Source organism: Mus caroli, chromosome 14 (genome assembly GCF_900094665.2).
Source record: "Mus caroli chromosome 14, CAROLI_EIJ_v1.1, whole genome shotgun sequence".
NCBI lineage: Eukaryota > Metazoa > Chordata > Mammalia > Rodentia > Muridae > Mus > Mus caroli.
The window spans coordinates 59,934,379-59,950,859 of record NC_034583.1 but is presented as its reverse complement, the minus strand read 5'-3'; positions in this window follow the sequence as shown (position 1 = coordinate 59,950,859).

The window sequence follows — 16,481 nt, the reverse complement described above, 5'->3', positions numbered from 1 at the left end:
TGGAACTGGAGTTCAGACAGTCATCCTGATGCTGTGAGCAACCCTGGGTTCCTCCGAAAGAGCAACAAGTGTTCTTTCTTTTCCTCCAATTCTATTAACTTGTTTGTTTGCAAATATGATGTTTTTTAATTGAAAAAAAATGTGTTCATACAATACATTCTGATCACGATTCCCTCTCTCTCATTTCTTCCCAGATCCTTCCCACCCTTTCAATTTCTTACCTTCTCTCTCAAGAAAACAGTCAAATAAGAAGTCAGAGAGAGAGAGAGAGAGAGAGAGAGAGAGAGAGAGAGAGAGAGAGAGAGAGAAAATCAGGAAGGCATGGCATTTCTCTAGTTCCCTGATAGTTTTCAAATCATGTTCTACAAGATCGATTATCTATGACTGAAATATCTCATCTAACCACATGACTTTCAGCTGTGGTTAAATTTCTTCCTTATTCTTCTTTTGCCTGACTAAAGAATGTTATTTTTATCTTTGTAGGCCCAACAATCTCAATATATAGGGAAACAAAGCTTTTAACTAAGGCTGTATTGAATTGATAGACCAGGCTGAGAAGTTATAGTATTTTAATACCATTGAACCTACCCAAGTCATGAACATATTTTATGTTTCCAGATAATCAGATGTACGTATGTTTTCTACTTCCCACTTCCCTTTACATTTTGTGTGTCAAGTTTCTATTGTTTTATCTTTAAGTCATTGATCCTTTCCTATGATTAATACATTCAAAATTGTATTAAAATACAACATCCAAGTTTCTCTCAGACAGAATCAAAGAAAGCAGTTAATTGTCAGAACCTCTAACCTAAATTAATAAAGGATTTTCATGGTCTCACCAACAGGATGGCTGCAGATAATGCTCTTGAATGTCCACTGATATCTTTATCTGGTTTTCTTTAGTGGGGGAGGTGGATGCACAACAGGAAATTGTGACATTCTGTAAGATTGCATTTTTTAAGGGTTTTCTGTGCCTGTGGACACTCAGTCTCCAGGAATTCCTCACCGTTCCCATTTGTACCAGATACTTTCTGTTGCTGTGATAAAATTCTATGACTAAGAGCAACTTAAAGAGGAACATTTATTTTGGCTCATGGTTTCAGAGGAGGGGGAAGCATGGCAGCAGGCAGGCAGAACAGGAGCTGAGAGGTCATATCTTCAACCACGTGCAGAAATCAGACAGTCAGCTGGAAGTGACTGTCCCCAGTGATGTCCTTCCTCCAACTAGGCTGCATCTCTCAAAGATTCTACAACACCCCAAACCGTACCATCAACCGTGGACCAACAGTTCAAATGCTTGAGTCTACAGGGAACATTTCTCATTGAAACTACCACACTAATTAAGTGTCTTGTAGACGCCCACTCGCCAGCAAGTAAGACGCCACAACAGAATCCTTCTGCAACACGTTTATTGGGAGAGCATGGACTGTGTAGGCGAAAGACCCCAGACCCCAGAAATGGCGCTGCTTATATAGGCCTAGGAGTGACGTGTCCATACCTGATTGGTTATGTTACCAGTACCTCATTGATATGTCTCGGGCCAGGCAGTGACTCGGCAAAAAACTCTACTGCACATGCGCACATTGGTTGTTTACCCATAATTGTGGGTGGTGGCCAGTGGTAGCCAGCGCCATCTTGTAATGGTGTTTGTGGCTCCCCACAGTGTCTTTCACAGTTGAAGGCTTCAGTTCAGGCTACAGAAGTATCACTTGCCTAGAGTTTCCTATCTCTCCAGATTCAGAGTGGCATAGTGATTTGAAGCTATCCTCAAGCATTTGGTTTCTTGTAGGTTTGGAACAAAAATGCTGAGGCTTTTTTTCATGACCTGGGTAAGTCTGAAAGTCCTGGACATAGAAATTTATTTATTCAAGATTTGATTCATGCTGATATCAGGAAACAATGTTGAGAAAGCATGCTTTGCTTTCCAAGGAACCTATTACCTTAACAAATCAGAATATTCATTTTTTACTAGATGCATTATGACTTACTTCCATAGTCATTGGTTTTCCTTGAACTGAAGCATCTATATCACTAAGTCTAGGGATATAGATGTCTTCCAAGTTGTTAAAAAGAAGGCCCTCAAAATCCTCTCTATCCTTTAATTGTTCAGGTGTTCTCTGGCAAAACCATAGCTTTGGAAAAGGGTGACAAATACAGGAGGATGAAGTCAAGTGGCTTTTCCATAAAGTTTATTTTTTTATTCTGTAAAAGTTAAATTTACTGCAGAAGTAAAAGAGACATAAGCCAGAACTGAAATCTAAACACTGAGCAAAGTTATGATGGGAACACTTGAAAACATTTCCCTATGTGGCAAAGCATACATCTGTGTCTTTATTAAAGAAAATTACTGTCCAGCAGATCATAAACTTGTATGATATAATTTCCCCACACTACAGAACTTCCTATGACTCACAGGAGACTTAGTGTTTAACTAGCACTGTTTTTTTCTGATACAAACCAGGAGCCAAATTAGTTATTAAGTTTCCAAGAATATGAACAAGATTGTCTTTGCTCTTGATCTCTCTCCTTAAAACCATGGATTCACTTGATGTTATTCTTCTTTCCTTGACAATTTTGATTAAAAGAAAAAAAAAAAACCTCCAAAGCAATTGGCAGGCATCGTATTTCTCCCTCCTCCACATATGACATGGAAAATGCCCACCATATGTCTCTAAGTCATTTACTTCCTCATCTTTGGATACTACTAGTATTAAGAATCAGGGATTTTCATAAGCTTATGGAGCTATCTTGGCAGCAGATGACCAAGAGAATATTCAGTAACATTTTTGGGTATAGTAATTCTTCTCCTATTAAAGCTAGCTTTAGTGAATTAGAATTTTGTATGTGTGTATATGAGGTATATGTCTATGTACATTTGTGTGTGTGTGTGTGTGCTACTTGTCAAATTTATATGACTTCTTCTATTTCTTTTAACTAATTTTTGAGACAGGGTCTTTCATTGAATTGAGCTCAACAGTTGGCTAGACTAGCTGGCCAGCAAGTCCAAGGGGTTATGACGTATCACAAAGCGCAGAAGTGGGGTTACGGGTGTGGGCCATCATTTCTGGCTTTTTATGTGGTTGTTGGAGATCTAAACTCCAGTTCTTGTGCTTACATAGTAAGCACTGTACCAACTGAACCATCTCCTCAGAACCTTACGATAATAGATTTTATTGTGTCATGAACAAGATGATGTTTATTCTGTTTTATTAAGTTCACTATTGTAAAAAAAAATTAATATATAATTACTTAATTTAAGATTCTTTAAAAATACATAAGTTAGGAATTAGCAGATTGAAGTGTATCCAGCATGAACATACTCTGGTATGGCTAGGAGGGATGTATTGAGTAGTTATTAACTCATCTTAATGATGAAACAGTTGTCTAAAGACTGATTTTTCTTGGCCAAGATTTAGCTGATTATCATTAGAGCTGACTTCTGGACCAAGACGATCTCTGTTCACTTCACATTGAAGCATCTTCAATTCTTTTCTTCCAAGCATCATTTTTGGGCAGGGGTTGTTTCAAATGGTCCAGATGTTCCTGCAGAAGGTCCTATGAACAGTGACTGTGAGCAAAGCATTTTGTTGCAGAGGCTTGAAAAGAGCATACACAAAAAACCATCTCTAGATTATCAGAAGCATTGCTAGTGACCCAGATAGACCTGGGCTGAATCCAGTTTCAAAGCTGTTGCCATGATCATCTAGAAAATTTTTTCACTATTACACATTATTGCTTAAGATTGGTTTTAAACCCATTTGGGGCTTATCAAACTAATTCTTTCATTGCTAGTTTTTTTTTTTCATACTAATGACCTTCTTACAGATTATCTAGATTATTAAAAGAGTTTTAGTGTGTGTATGTGTGTGTGTGTTTGTATGTGTGTGCATGTGTGTGTGTGTGTGTTTGTATGTGTGAGTGTGCATGTGTGTGTTTGTAAGTGTGTGTGTGTGCACACGCACGCGTACGTGCGTGTGTGCACGTGAGCATGCCATGGTGTTCATGTGGATGTCAGAATTTGTGGGTGTTGGTTCTTTCCTTGTACCATGTGAGCCACAGTGGTCTGACTTTGGTCATCAGTCTTGGAGGCAAGACTCTTAATGCTGATTTCATTGTTCCCAGCTCCTGTGCTTTACAGGGCATGGTCAGCATTGAGCCAGCCTTTAGTACATTACATAGTTCCCTGGCGGGTAGAGATTGAAAGTAGAGACTTAAAAAAAAAATCAAGAACCAGCAAGATTGTTCAGTTGGTAATGTCGTTCACTGCTAAGCCTGATAAACTAAGTTTGAGTATTGTATCTTGGCTTGTGTGTACTTATACTTGCATATACATATGGGTTTACACACCCACACATACACTAAACAAATTAATAATAATTAAACCCAAACTATATTTTGTTCCCCATTCTCTCTGGCTCAATTTACTGGCTTGAACTGAATGAATACCAAGGAATTTTCATTTGAAGGATCAACAAGGTTAAAGTTCAAGAATGATTTCATGAGATGTGATCTAGTGCATTTGTGAATGTCAAGAAAAATGACTACATGGTTTGGAAATTTCTGTGAATATCTGTGGAATGAGTGAGGCAAAGCAATTTTCTTAGCACACTATTACAAAATTATTGCAAATTCCTTTTGCTGCAAGTGGATAGAAATACTTTTCCCATTTTCTGTTTGTTCAGTAAGCCACAGACCCTACTGGCATCCATTTTTTTATCTACACCCCAGAACCAGTGGGCCACATTTCCTTTGTTTATGCTGGTCAATTATAACAGAAGTTCCATGATCACTCTAAATGTAGATGTCTGTGTCTTTGTCTAGTTCTCAAATGAAGGATGGGACATTATATAGGAATTGAATACAGTGTAAGGTCTGTGACTAAAGTGTCACACACCTCATATTGATTTCGCATCTAAGGTCAGAGGCAGTTGAGGTGAAATTCAAAGATGTTTCCTAAGCTTCTTTGAAAATGGTCCACTCTGTGTGTCTCTCCTCACATCCTGTGATCCTCCACTCTGTGTGGGGTCATTTTTCACCCCACCCCTTTTTTTACACCTTCACTTTTATGTCCTTATTTATTAGTTCTGGGAAGCTGTTACTAGCTGAAATCGTGCTTTTATTAATTTTATGCCTAAAAATATAATATAGCATGCAAGGAAAGTTACCCATAGAGATCGATCAGAGTTTTCAGAGGTATCCATGAAGATAGATAGATATACCTCACCTATTGGCATGACAGCTGTGATTAAGGACAGTTAGATCATATAGATCTTGAGAGAAAAAAGAGAATTTCAAAATTCTTTTTTTTGTTGTTGTTGTTATGAGCTTCCAGGGAGACTTTCTTTGCACAAACTCCACATCTTAAGTTTTATTTTTCATAATCTAGACATGAAGAATATGGTCTCAGCCAAATGTGAATGTTTATGATTAAACAGATAAGATTTTGGGGCATGTCACAATAATACAGTTCGACTGGAAATCAATTAAATTGCATGGCCCCTGTTGGTTATGTTCTTAAAATGTTTATTTAAACCACAATAGGCTTTAGGGATGTATATGCATATATATGTTTAAAAGGTTTTGCTAAATTGAATAATGCTTTGTTAGGGTAGACAACCCTCGATAAATCTTAGGATGGTGAGAATAAGGGACCATGAATTTTCAACTCCATCTGGCACATTTACAATAAAACCTCTGTACCTAAGGCTTAGGGATCACAGATGATGAGGGTATTGAATGGTTTTAAAAACCAGAGGATCAGGATGCTGGCTGGTAGGTAGGGTGTAGTAGATATGACAGGGAAGTTGCATCTGAGAATCTCAACAGCATGGTTGCCTAAGCAAGATATCATGATGACAGCACCAGCTGACATACTCATGTGGATGGCAGAAATACTACAAGTCTCATGGAGAGCTATGGGCCACCAGTGGCTTCTGCGCGCAAGAATCAAATCTTTTAGAGATGAGCCTTCTTATAGGTGATCTAATTCCTTAGTAGCCAGGCCTACATGCATGTATGTATGAACAACACTAATGAATGGGCCCAAGCATGTGCATGTGTTGGACCGTGAAAGGCAGTCTGTGTTCTGGTTGAGCAAGGCTTACTCCAGGGACCCAGTAGAAAATTCTACAAGGGATGGAAACATGAGCTATGCTCCCAGATATTAGGGTCCTGACACCATGAACCTTCAACTCCATCATCCTGTGGCCATCAGTCATGTAGGCAATGTCCCAAGCTCCTGGTATTCTGGCTAGACTCCTCTGCCACAGTTACCTGGCTATAGCCAGGTATGGCCCGCCCCACAGTTACCTGGCAAGGTAGCCCAGCCCACTATAAAAGGGACTGCTTGGTCCCCTCTCTCTCTCTTAAGCTCTTGCTCTCTTCTCTCTTGCCTCTTAAACTCACCTCTCACCCCCTCTCTCCCCCTCCCTTCCGCCCTCCTTCCACATGGCCATGGCTGTCCCCTGCTTCTTTATGCTTCTCTCCCCGTCTCTCTGCTTTTCTACAATAAAATCTACAATAAAACTCTAAAACCATGGACTGTCTATGCTCATTAGGACTCGCTGTGCTGGAGCAATGGAGCAGGCTTCCCTCTAATGAGCCTCATATTTAACCTCCCTCCTGGAGGCCTCCTTGCATTTCAGCCATGGCCACCAGCCAAACCAAGCAGTCCACCAAGCCAGGCACCTGAGCTAGTTAGACTGTCTTGTCCCTGCAGTAACCTGCCAGAGCTACCCTTCTCCCTTCGGCCCCCAGGCCAGAGTCCACTTGTTGCCCTGGCTCCATGAGGCCCAGGGATCCCCAAACGGGCTCTTCCATGGTACCGAGCAGTCTGTTGTGCCCGAGAGCCAGAGCCCAAATCTGGCAGTTCTGTGGGGACCCCAGACTGAGCTTTCCCCACCCCCTGGAGTGGGGTATAGTGGCCTCAAACTGCCTGATGCTCTTCCTGAGGCAGTTCTGTGGGGTCCTTCAGCAGTCTCCCACATCTGGCACCCAATATGCGTGTGTGTTTGTGTGTGTGTTTCTTTCTCTCTCTGTGTGTAACAGTAATGATTAAGAAGAAGTCATGACTGCCTCCTTATGGGATTTATGGGATCTAGCCTATAAACAACCACCAAACCCAGGCACTATTGTGGATGCCAACAAGAGCTTGCTGACAGGAGCCTCTCCTGAGAGGCTCTGCCAATGCCTGACAAATACAGAAGTGGATGATCACAGCTATCCATTGGACTGAGCACAGGGTCCCCAATGAAGTAGCTAGAGAAAGTGCCCAAGGAGCTGAAGGTGTTTGCAGATGCATAGGAGGAACAATATGAACTAACCAGTACCTCCAGAGCTCCCTGGGACTAAACCACCAATCAAAGAAAACACATGGTGGGACTCATAGCTCTAGCTGCTTATGTAACAGAGGATGGCCTAGTCGGTCATCAGTAGAGGAGATGCCCTTGGTCTTGTGAAGGTTCTATGCCCCAGTGTAGGGGGATGCCAGGGCCAGGAAGTGGAAGTGGGTGAGTTGGTAAGCAGGGGGAGGAGGGAGGGTATAGGGGATTTTTAGAGGGGAAACCAGGAAAGGGGATAACATTTGAAATGTAAATAAAGAAAATATCTAATTAAAAAAAAAAAGAAGAAGAGGTCAAGGATTTGAAAGTAGAGGCAGACAGGAGTGCGGGGGCGGGGGTGGGGGTGGGGGGGTGGAGAGAAGTGATGTAAATATGTTGCTCATGTATAAAGTTCTCCAAAAAATGTAAATAAAAGAAAATCTCAGGTCACTTTTCACCTCAAGTTTTGTACATATAATATATAATGATATAATTTGGCATATGTAAGATAGAAACAGAGAGATGAAGATGAACATCTCTAAGACATACATGATTTTTACATAACAAGCATCAAGACTAACAGATTCCTGAGGATAAAATGTGGGGCCCACTCACCTCCTCCATGCTCCTTGGTAACCAGCACTGGCTTGAAGATTGGACCTTTGAAGGGAGAGCCACTGATGTTAATGTTTGGAGAGGTGGTTGACCAGCTTAAAGGGCTGTGAGAAAATACTGGAGTGAAAATAGAATGTGAGAGGGCAATAGAAGAAAACAGACCCCCAAACAAACAAACAAACAAACAGAAAACAAAACCCAAAAGCCTGCATCAGAACACAGTGATCTGGCCATCAGCATCTCCTTCACTGGTACCCATTGCACATGAATCATCAGGTTTTACACTAACTGATGTTTGAGCAGCAATAAAAGGCCATCAAGAGAAAACACCTTTAGGTCAAGAAAGTAGATTCTCAGGCCTTGGTGAAGATCCTAACGTTCCAGTAGGAAAGGATCAATAACCCGGCTAGGGAACCACCCGTTAAAGACGTGGATCATCTATAGGAACATGAGTTCATATTATGGTATACTAAAATGTTAGACAAAGTAATTATTCCTTTAATAAGATTCTATACTTTTCCTAGATTGGTTTCTGTAGGTTTGGCTGAGACTGAGTCTTGACTCCCTAAGGTATAATTTTTCCTTTTTCTATCCTTTCTTTCTAAATACAATTTTCCTGATACACTTGCTTCCATTACTTTTTCTATGAAGCCCTCATCCCTGATAAGTGGCCATTTTACTGATCTCTGTGCTAATAACTTCTCAGTGTCTCTTCTTGGAGAAGCTTCTGAGATTTACTACTAACCTGCCCTGGGGGGTTTCCTTTTATAAAACTCTTTGAGATTCTGAGTTCATCCTTTATTTTCCCCACTTTCTTTTTTTTTCTTAGATATTTTCTTTATTTACATTTCAAATGTTATCCCCTTTCCTAGTTTCCTCTCCGAAAATCCCCTATCCCTTCCCCCCTCCCCATGCTCCCAAACCCACCCACTCCCATTCCTGGTCCTGGCATTCCCCTATAATGGGGCATAGAGCCACAGGACCAAGGGCCTCTCCTCCCATTGATGACCGACTAGGCCATCCTCTGCTACAAATATAGCTAGAGCTACAAGTTCCACTGTGTGTTTACTTTGATTGGTGCTATAGATCCAAGGAGTTCTGAGGGTACTAGTTAGTTCATATTGATGTTCCTTCTATGGGGCTTCAGTCCCCTTCAGCCCCCTGGGTAGTCCCCCGACTCCTTCATTGGGGACCTTGTGCTTCATCCAATGCATGACTGTGAGCATCTACTTCTGTGTTTGCCAGGCAATGGCAGAGACTTGCAGGAGATAGCTGTATCAGGCTCCTGTTGGCATCTGCCTAATGTCTGGGTTTGGTGGTTGTTTATGGGGTGGATCCCCAAGTGGGGCAGTCTCTGGATGGTCATTCCTTCAGGCTCTACTTCGAACTTGGTCTCTGTAACTCCATCCATGGGTGCTTTGTTCCCCATTCTAAGAAGGAACGGAGTATAAGTTCATTGTTAAATTATTTTATTTGTAAGCCTAAGAATCTCAACAGGAGCCCTCATTTCCCAGGTAGGTATTACAGATATAGCCACAACTTGCATTTTAAACCAAATTGTCATGTATTTCTTAGGAATATTAAAGCTTAGTAAGTGTCATCCATTAAAAAAAAAGTGGGCTTAACTTAGATGATGATTGGTTGTACATTAGAAAGTTGGCAGTGTTGACAGTGGAGTAATTTAAAAGTATGTATACACCAGTCTCTCACTGAGAAATTCTGACTTGGTTAGAGATGAAGCTAGATGATTTAATTTTTGTTGCAGTAATAAGAGAGGAATGTATACTGAATAGAGTTTGTCAAGAACACAGTTGGCCAAATTAAATTCGTACCAGTAAGAATAATTTAAATTTGGTTAAAGCTTTAGAGATTCTTGTGTAAAAGATGCAGTAGTTAACACCCACATATCCTTCCTGATGGTAGAGGGAAACTTACATTTAAAAGAAAAACAAACAAATCACTTATTATCTACTTGAAATAAGGACATGGGCACTCCAAAGTATGGTTGAGGAGAAGTTTTTTAATTATAGATATGAATGAGTACAGCCTGGGGCATCTGGAAGAAATCTAGACTGAACCATGTCATTAGGGGAGGTGGTCAGAGAGCAAGAGAGGAAGAGAAGAGATAGGGGAGAGGACCAAAGGAGAGAAGGCTGAAGAGAACCAAGAGTGAGCCAAGGGAAATAATAAGAGAACTCAGAGAGAACATGTCTGAACTGGCAGGGTTGTATAGGAACAAGAAGCCGAGAAAGGGAAGGGAAGCCCCTGGGATGGAGTGGTTTAGGGTAGGGAGTTGGGTGAGAAGTACTGAGCAGAGCCACAGGTCCTGAGGGATCCCAGTGGCCAGCCTGCACCTTGGTATGCTAACAGGCACGGCAGCTAGCTTAACCATTCCTCCTGAGTTTCTTTATGACCTGGCATTATCCATAGCAAATTTCTTCTATCACAAATGTGTAGAGAGTTTTTATCATGAAAGTACATTGATTTTTGTCAAGTGGTTTTACTGTGCCCATTGAGATTACTGTGTGTCATTCATCCTTCCTTCTGCAACCATTTGTTACTATGGACTACTTCATTAGCTCATTTGCATATATTGAAGTCTCTTGCATTCCCAGAACGAGTTCAGTTTGGTTATAGTAAACTCTCTTATAAATGTGTTTATGCTTTGGTTAGCTAGTACTGTGCTGAAGACTTTTGTAGCTATAATTTTGAGAATATTGGCCTGCAGAGTTTTTCTTTATGAAAATCTTTGTTTGGCTTTGGTATCAGGACAATGTTGACCTCAGAAAATGAATCTGGAGCTCTTTCAATTTCTCAGTGTTTTGGAAGTGTTTAAAAAGGATTAGGGCTAATTCTTCTTTAAATGTTTAGAATCCAGCAGCAGAGACATCCATCTATTCCTGGGCTTGACTTTGAGTGGCTATTGATCACTGATTCAATCTCTTAATTTAAGTCAAAGTAACTGAACAGGAGCAATAAGTAAAAAGCTTCCATATGTAAAAGGAAACAGTCATTTTCATTTGTTGGTAGCTGACACAATGAAAAATGTAGAAAACTTAAAAGATTCCAGATAGAAAAGGATCCTACAGCTAAGAAAAATAATTAAGACAAAGTACAAGATAAAAAGCCAACATAGAAAACTCGGATGCATTTCTGTATGTTAAAAATGAACAACCAGAAAGGAAAATGATAAAGAATTCTGTGTAGGGGCTGGAGATTGCTCAATGGGCAATAGCACTTGCTGCTTCTGTCATTTTCCCAGCACCCACATGGCAGCTCACAACTGTCTGTCACTCCAGCTCCAGGTGCAACACCTTCTTATGGGTTCTTTTGGGCAGTGCAGGTATTGGTTTTATCTACATACATTCAGGCAAATACTCATACTAAAGAAAAAATAAAGAAGCAAGCAAACAAACAACAACAACAGCAACAAAACCAAACAAACAAAAAAACAACCACCATCTTTTAAATGAAAGAATTCAACCATCAAGATGTCTTGAGAAGTATGTGCAAAGACCTCCTTAAAAGAGAAAGGACATCAACCTAATTGAGTTCTCACCCAGGATCTCCCTTAGTAGAAAAAAAATAAGTGCTCCCCAAATGAGAATTATGTATTTCTTTTTTAAAAAGCCTCATTTTTCCTTGAAATAAGTGTTGATACAAAAAAAAGTTGCAAAGATAGAATTCTGATGAAGTTTTCTCCCAGTTTCTTTCTTTGTGAGCATTTGAAAATGATCTCAAGTTGGTCAGACGTTTTGGTTGCACAGGAAACAAGAAAGGAGCATGTGATAGTTCAATATTTAGGAGTATCTATGGGTCTAAAGAGACATAGCTTATTCACAGCTTATCTGTGACTGTCTTAATGGCTGATGCAGTTCATTAACCTTGTTTGGTTTCTTGAGACCAAAGATGTGTAATTTTATGGGATAGCTCATATAAAAGGCTAGGAATAAAGGTTCAAATGCATTTTAGTTTTGTGTAACCAAATACCAGGTTACCACTGTTTTAAACCAAGGTTCAGACTCCTATCTTCAATAGCATTGTGTTCAAGCATTAGATAATCTTATTATCCACTGACAGGGCTGTATGGTATTGAACAGCTATTGACTCTAAGTCCTTGTTTATACAGTAGGGACTCTTTGCTAACAATTTTTAGACTTGACACAGTGCCCATTCAAGCAAACTAACAAAAACCAACCAACCAGCCAACCAACCAACCAACCAACCAACGAAAACATCTATTTTAACTGTTCTTTTTTTAGGAGGTGGGGTGGGGGAGGTATGTCTTACAGAAATTCAAACCAGCCATTTGATTATAAATACATAATCAGAGTTTAGTGGCTAAAAAAAAGTGAAAGAGCAAAAAGGGAAAACTATCCTGTACTTCCCCAAAGTGGCAAGTCAATTGATAGAAGTTGACACATGACAGGAGATGCCCCCTAATATCAACCAATCAGGCCCCTGCCCCCAGAGCTCTCAGGGACTAAACCACCAACCAAAGAGTACACATGGAGTGACCCATGGCTCCAGCCACAGATGTAGCAGAGGATAGCCATCAATGGGAGGAGAGGCCCCTGGTCCTGTGAAGGCTCCATGCCCCAGTGTAGGGGAATGCCAGGGTGGGGAGGTGGGACTGGGTGGGGAAGTAGAAGTAGGGAGAGAATAGGGTAGGGAATGGAATAGGGATTTCTGGGGAGAAACCAGGAAAGGGGATAACATTTGAAATGTAAATAAAGAAAATATCCAATAAAAGAAAAGAAAAAAAATCCCCAAAGGGTAGGGATTATATTATCATTTATCTTTACATGAAATTGTACCATGAGCATCACCTGCTCTGAAAATGTTAGGCACAGATAGGTCCTTTCTAGGTTCATCTGATAAGTTCTCCCATGAAGCCAAAATTAAATAAATCCTGGATGACTTCAGCGATTGTGGACCAGTGTGATTTTTCCCTTGAAGCCCTTTATTTCATTATACTTCTTTCCCTGAGGAAAGTTCCATGCCAAACAATTTCTGTCATAAAGTCGACAACCCTTCCCCCAATGTTTCCTTTCAAACTATTACAAGCTACTTTAATACAACTACTACTAATAAATAATAATAATAGATAAAAAACCAATAGGCCACAGTTTACACTACCTCTAAAGCAATGTAGTTATGAAGCTCTGAAAAAATTAAAAATGGAAAGGTTTTTATTTTGTTTGATTTATCAAGAGAGAGTGGTTTGTGTTGTGAAAGTTTCTTTTTTTAAATAAATAATTCAGTGGTTTTTAAAATAATTTAATTATAATCATTAGTTGGATTGTTGAATAATATTATGAATTCTTCAGTTTCATGAGCATAGACCCTGAAACAGGGGTGCTGAGGTGAAACCCCTGTAATACTCTTTGAAGCCATCAAAATCCTTAGTGATCAGAGAAATGCAAATCAAAATGACCCTGAGATTCCACCTTACACCAATCAGAATGGCTAAGTTCAAAACCTCCAATGACAACACATGTTGGTGAAGATATGGAGAAAGAACACTCCTCCATTGCTGGTGGGATTGCAAACTGGTTTAACCACTCTGGAAGTCAATCTGGAGTTTCCTCAGAAAATTGGAAATAGATCTACTTGAAGACCCAGCAATACCACTCTTGAGAATATACCCAAAAGATGCCCCCCCCCCATGTCACAGGGACACATGTTCCACTATGTTCATAGCAGCCTTATTTGTGATAACCAGAATCTGGAAACAACCTAGATGTGCCACAACAGAAGAATGGATACAGAAAATGTGGTTCATTTACACAATGGAATACTACTCCAGCACTCGGGAGGCAGAGGCAGGCGGATTTCTGAGTTCGAGGCCAGCCTGGTCTACAAAGTGAGTGCCAGGACAGCCAGGGCTACACAGAGAAACCCTGTCTCGAAAAACCAAAAAAAAAAAAAAAAAAAAAAAAAAAAAAAAAAAAAAAAAAGAATGAGGATATCTTGAATTTTGCAGGCAAATGGATGGAACTAGAAAATATCATCTTGAGTGAGGTAACTCAGACTCAAAAGAACATGCATGGTATGTACTCACTAATAAGTGGATATTAGCCCCCCCCCAAAGTACAGAATATCCAGGATACAGCCCACAGAACTTATGCATGAACCATATTTTCTGTATCCATTCTTCTGTTGTGGGACACCTGGGTCGTTTCCAGATTCTAGCTATCAAACAAAGCTGCTATGAACATTGTGGAACACATGCCCCTGTAGCATGGCAGGGCATCTTTTGGGTATATTCCTAAGAGTGGTATAGCTGGGTCTTCAAGTAGATCTATTTCCAATTTCTGACTCCAGACTGATTTTCAGAGATGCCTCAATTCCCCTTGGGAGGGAGAAGAAAGCAATCACAAGTGGGGAGGGAGGGAGGGAACTGGGAGGGAAAGTGGACGGGAGCTGGGGAGTAATAGAGGGGAGAGGGAAACCTGATCTGGTATTGAGTGAGGAAAAAGGACTGAAACCCCGAGGGCCAGCAAAAAGAATGGAAACAGGCAACCTCGGGAAGTATGAGGTTGAGGGGACCTTCCAGAATGCACCAGAGACCTGGGAGGTAAGATACTCTCAGGATTCAAAGGGAGGCACCTTAGATGAAATGCTCAATAGTAGGGAGAGGGAACTTATAGAACCCACCTCCAGCAGGAAGACAGAGCATCAAATGAGGGAGGGGGTTGCCATCCCACAGTCAAAATTCTCACCCTTAATTGTTCCTGTCTGAAAGAACTACAGGGATAGAAATGGAGAGGAGCCTGAGGAAAAGAAGGTCCAGTGACAGGCCCAAAGTGTGATCTAGTTCAAGGGGAGGTCCCAAGGCCTGACACTATTACTCAGGCTATGGAATGCTCACAAAAAAGGACCTAGCATGAACACACTCAAGAAGACCCAACAAGCAGCTGAAAGAGTCAGATGCAGATATTTGACTCAACTAATAGGCAGAAGCTGCTGACCCTTGTGGTTGAATTAGGGAAAGGCTGAAAGAAGCTGAGGAGAAGAACGACCCTGTAGAAGGATCAGCAGCATCAATTAATCTGGACCCCAGAGATCTCTCAAACACTGGACCACCAAACAGACAGCATACACCAGCTGATATGATGCCCCCAACACATACAGCAGAGGACTTCTGGGTCTGTGTTCATTCAGAGATGATGCACCTAACCATCAAGAGACTGGAGGCCCAGAGAGTTTAGAGGTCAGGTAGAGTGCGGGGTGGGAGTGGGGATATCCCCATGGAGACAGGGGGTGGAGAGGAGGATGTGAAACAGCCAGAGGGCAAACCGGGGGATGGGTGGGGTGGGTGGGTGGATGGGAATAAAATCTGGAGTGTAAATAAATAAATTTAAATACAAGAAAATTATTTCATTCAATATCAATTACTTATTTTAACTATCACTTACCACATTGGTCACAGAAATACTCTGAAATTTAAATATGAGTTTTACTATATATGATTTGCTACTCAGTGCATACTTTTTGACCCAGATTAATTTTGACAGCAGAATCCTTATTTATCAATGCTGATGACAAAGTATATGCTGTGTCTATGAGTCTCATTTCCCACCTGACCACTGTCTTCTGGAGGCGATAGACAGTATAAGCTGCCAGAGAACTTGCAGGTTTCAAAAGTCCTTTCTGACAGACTTTCTTTCTTTCTTTCTTTTTTTATTGTTCTCTTACATTTTCAGATCCTACTTTTTTTTTAAATTAGGTATTTATTTCATTTACATTTCCAATGCTATCCCAAAAGTCACCCACCCACTCCCCCACTCCCACTTCTTGGCCCTGGCGTTCCCCTGTACTGAGGCAGATAAAGTTTGCGCAACCAATGGGTCTCTCTTTCCACTGAGGTCCACTTCCTATGTTTATGGTACAGGCTTCTACTCACTACGGTAGGAATGGGGTTTCCTGTGACCTCAGATGTTTCTGCTTATTACCGGGACAAATCACAACAAATTTATGTCCTGAAAACAAATATTGATTCCCTTGTAATCAAGGATGAGTCTTTCAGGGTTAAAATCAAGGTGCCAGCAAGAACAGTTCTGTTTGGCGGCTCCAGTGGAAGATTTAACCCCACCTTTTCACTATCCTTCCATTTTTTATTTCTGTTCCTCTTCCTCCCTCTCCACTGCCACCACATCATCTTCTCCTTTCTCTCCTCCTCTACATTTCCTCTTCACCTCACCCCTGCTCCTCTTATTCCTATACCCCTCCTTCCTTCCCCTTCTCCCTTTCCTCCCTTCTTTTGCCTCTTCCTGTTCCCAGTATGTATCTCATCACAGTCCCTGTCCCCACTATGGCATTACTTCCTCTTCTCTTAGTGTCCCCCTTTTCCTCTCTCCTTTAAGGACACAGGGGATTACACTTAGGGGTTACTGTAATCATACAGGTTGATTTTCTTATCTCAACATTCTTGGTCTAACCTTATCTGTCAGTCCCCTTTGCACAAGGTAAGTCACACTATGTGTAACATAAGATTGTGAATTTATGGGTTCCTGAGATTAAAATAAGGACATTTTAGCGTGC